The sequence below is a fragment of the Schistocerca americana genome, chromosome 9, assembly GCF_021461395.2.
Source record: "Schistocerca americana isolate TAMUIC-IGC-003095 chromosome 9, iqSchAmer2.1, whole genome shotgun sequence".
Classification (NCBI taxonomy): domain Eukaryota; kingdom Metazoa; phylum Arthropoda; class Insecta; order Orthoptera; family Acrididae; genus Schistocerca; species Schistocerca americana.
Window position 1 is genome coordinate 168,013,705 of NC_060127.1, and position 4,599 is coordinate 168,018,303.

Sequence of the window (4,599 nt, forward strand, 5' to 3'; positions counted from 1 at the left end):
TAGGGAGTTCATCAATCATTGCAGCTGATAAATTCAGGGGTACTGCACCATCTGGTGGAAGATTTACGTTGTGGTCAGTTATTTCCTGCGTTGTACTTATGCTGACAGCCACAGCTTCAAGAGGGGCTTGAAGGGGCACAGTTTCACTACTGACTCAGTTTAGGACATACACACAAACTCCACCTTACCCTCAATTATAGTCGCTATTGTTCCAGTATACCTTATAGCCGTGGCAGGCAGGAGTCCACATTGCTGGGAACCAGGTTTCTGGAGGGAAATGCAGAAAGCAGGAGTAAAGCTTAACAGTTGCTGTAGCTCAGCCAGGCAGTGGAAAAAACTGCTGTAATTCCACCGGACAATGACGGCATCTTAAGACTGGGAAGGCATGGAACATTCAATGAGGCAGTTTATGCCTCAGTCACCTGCTGCCACCGATTTATTGCCTGAGCAGTCAATATCCATTGTGTCTGAGGGTCCAGCGAGATCTAGGTCCTCAGCAGATGCCAGGATCTCCAGCTCAACTGCAGACTCAGAGCTTGTAGGTAGTGGTGGTGTGGGTGCCACCACTATTGTCTTGGTCTTTGGGACCTTCGTTTGTGATTTCTCTTGCTGCTCCTTGGGTTTCTCTGGCTGGAAGTATTTCACTGATTCAGTCCACGGGACTGAGGGTAAACATGAAGCCCTTCAAACAGCTGCTTTTGGGCTATTCAGCCACTTGCAGATGTCATCGTGACCCAAGGGACCTCTTCCTAGTGATAGGGGCTAAAGAATACTTATGCTTCTCTGGCTAAGGAAATGGGGACAGATATCCCCAATGGTTGTGTTTGGGGGGGGGGGGGTGTTGCTCCCAAAGTAGGTGGTGCGGGAGCCACCATCAAGGGGGCAGGTGTAGTCTTCGAGCAACTGATGAGTCAACAACAGTTCTTGTAGCAGCGGTATATGAGCAGGTCGTAGCCACAGGATGTAGATGCTCAAATTTCCTCTTAGCATCAGTGAAGGTCAATTAATCCAGGGTTTAATACTCCATGATTTTCCTCTCTTTCTGTAAAATCCTGCAGTCTGGTGAGCAAGGTGAATGATGCTCTCCACAGTTGACACAGATGGGAGGTGGGGCCCATGGAGTACTGGGATGCAACTGAAGTCATATGATGCTGGACATACAGCAGGAAGACATTTGGCCAAACTTAAAGCACTTAAAGCACCCCGTCTAGAGAGGGATATATGGCTTCACATCACAGTGGTAGACCATCACCTTGACCTTCTTGGGTAATGTGTCACTCTCGAAGGCCAAGATGAAGGTACCGGTGGCAATCTTATTATCCCATGGACCCCGATGGATGGCCGGACGAAATGAACTCCTCATTGCTCTAAGTTGGCATGCAGCTCATCATCTGACTGAGAAAGAAGGTCCCTGTGGAATATAATACCCTGGACCATATTTAAGCTCTTACGGGGTAACAGAAGTATCGCCTAACTTGTGATGAGCGAGTAACGTCCGTGACTGGGCAGAATGTATTGTTTTTATCTAGACTGACCCAGAGCACATTTTGCACGAGCCCTCCACCTCCCCAAACTTGTCCTCCAAATTTTCCACAAAAAACTGAGGCTTCAAGGACATGAGAGATTCCCCATCAACTCTCATACATATGAGGTACTGCGACAAATAAACTTCACTGTCATCCTTAGCCTGGCGTCCTCCCATTGTGTGGTCAGGGAGGGGAATGATTTGGGGTTATATTTGTTAGCTATTTTTTCGCACTGAAGTTCGACCTTTCCCGATTAGAGGCTGCTGGTGGCAGACTAACAGCAAGAGATGATGTACTATGCTTCATGGCTTATCATCCGCCCTGATGCCAACCACTCTGTCCAGTGGCCCTCCTCACAGGCGCCACCCAGCCTCAGCAAAGGCCACCTGGCAGGATGGCCATTGCCGGGAGTCCCAATGCCCCAGGGAGATGGGCATTTACTCCATGCCACACGTGGGGAGTTAATGGTGCGGGCATCAGCAGAGCGATCCTTGTGTTGTCAGGGGGCTACAACCAACAGGGTATACGGCAGCCACACCACAACAGACTGGCTACCGTGCTGGAGATCAGGCGCAATGGAGTACATGGTCATCGTCGATGCAGAAAGTGACACTGCATAGTGCATGGTACATGGTGGAGAATGCACCTAGGAAGGTGACCTCGCCCAAGAGATGGAGAATCGACAGGACTGCAATGTGGTGACAATAAAATGGGCAAAAGATCTCGATGCATGATGGACATGATGCACCATGTAAGGTGCCCTTCCCCGACTAGCTCACTCTTCGGGAAAATTTTGAAAAATGGAGGTCAAACCCTATAGGGGACCATCAAATAAAGGCCGAAATGTGTGAGAGTCCTTTTAGTCACGAGAGAGAGAGAGAGAGAGAGAGGGAGAGATCTATACCTTTAAGCTTGAGCCCTAGATCCACTACATGCTTTGATTCAGAGGTTTCAAGTCACTCTTAAAAATAACACTACTTTCTCTCGTTTACATAATATAAAAGAATTGTAATGACTGTATTATGAAAAAGATATGTTGCTACTCACCATACAGCAGAGGCAAAGTGTTGCAGACAGGTAGAACAAAAATACAAATTAGCTTTAGGCCAGAAAGCCATCTTCTGAATTAGCCAAACCCCCCCCCCCCCCACACACACACACGCACCCTCTCTCTGAGGGAGAATACAGGAATGAGGTGGAAGAAGGTTAGGGCAGATAGGTGCAGTTGGTGGTTACATGGAGAACAGGGTGGGGGGGGGGTGTAAAAGGAGTAAAATGAAAATACTGTGGATGCACTTATGTAACAGAAGGCTGTGTGGTGCTGGAGTGGGAATTGGGGAGGGATTAGGCAAGAGAAGGAAAATGAATAATGAACGAAGGTCATGGCCAGGAGTGTTACAGGAATATAGGGTGTATTGTAGACAGAGTTCACACCTGTGCAGTTGAGAAAAGCTGGAGTCCAGTTGGAAGATGCGATATGGTGCACGCTGTGAAGCACTCATTTAAGTGAAGAACATTGTGTTGGGTGGTGTGCGTGACAAACGGGTGGTACAGCTGTCTCTTGACAACAGTTTGTCGGTGGCCATTTATGTGGAAAGATAGCTTGCTTGTTGTCATTCACATGTAAAATGCACCACAGTGGTTGCAGCTTGGTTTGTACATCACATGACGTGTTACACAGATAGCCCTGCCTTTTGATGGGAGAGGTGATGCTTCTGACTGCACTGGAGAAGGTGATGATGGTTATGGTAAGATGTATTGGACACGTCTTGCATCAGGGGTATGAGCCAACTGCGAAGGGATTGGCAGAAATGATTGTGGAGGGATGGACGAAGATATTCCATGGGTTTGGTGGATGGCACAAAACCACTGCACAAAACCACTGTTTGAAGAGTGTGAAGGATAGTGGATAGCAGATTCCTCATTTCAGGCCACAGTGAGATGTAGCTGAAATCCTAGATGAGAATGCAATTCACTTGTTCCAGTCCTGGTTGGTTGGTTTGTGTGATCGAAGGGACTACTAGGTCCATTGGTCCCTCTTTCTGTGAACTTGAAAGCCCCACAAGAAATGAAAACAAACAACAGAGATGACAAGAGACGACACAGGTCAAGAAAGACTCAGACAGAGACCAGACAAAAGGAACTAAAATCACGCTGAGTGTGACAGTGGTTGGCCAACCATAGAAACGAAAAAATGAAAAGCCAAGCACCAAGGAACGCATTAAAAACCCCAGTCTAAAATCGTGGGCCAAAGGCCTGACTCAACACAGACGGGCAAACACTTACATGAAGTGATAAAAACCCCCTGCATGAATAAAACTCAAAACTAGATCTGCCATTGCAACGTCAGCTGATAAAAGTGCAGGAAGCGTATCAGGCAGTGCAAACATCTGCCTGAGCAATGCGGTACCACATTCTCTTGAACTACGGGGGGCACTATGAGAGGCTGCAACTTGCACATGGAAGGAATGAAGTGACAGAAAGTTTTGTATGAATATCGGGTGTGGACCACGAAGACCACAACTATGAAGCATAGAAAGGATGTGATGTCGCCATGCCATATTGTACGTCTTCCGCATGTCAAAAAAGATGGTGACCAGATGCTGATGATGGGAAAAGGCCATACGGATGGCAGACAACAGGCACACCAGATTGTTGGTGGCAGAGCAGCACTAACGGAACCCACCCTAACACAGGGCCAGAAGGCCCCGAGACTCAAGTAGCCAACTCAACCTCTGACTCACCATGCATTTGACCAACTTGCAAAGAACGTTGGTGAGGTTAATTGGGCGGTAGCTGTCCACCGCCAGTGGGTTCTTGCCAGGTTTCAACACGGGGATTACGACGCTTTCCCGCCATTGCGACGGGAACTCGCCCTCAACCCCGATACGGTTGAAAAGTTCTAGGAGGCGTCGGTGGCGGTCCACCGTGAGGTGTTTGAACATCTGACAGTAGACACGATCTGACCCGGGTATCCACATCAGGGCAAGCAGCTAGGGCACTTTGGAATTCCCTCTCAGTGAATGGCGCATTGTACAATTCAGGGTGGCACATGAGAAATGAAAGGCTCCGA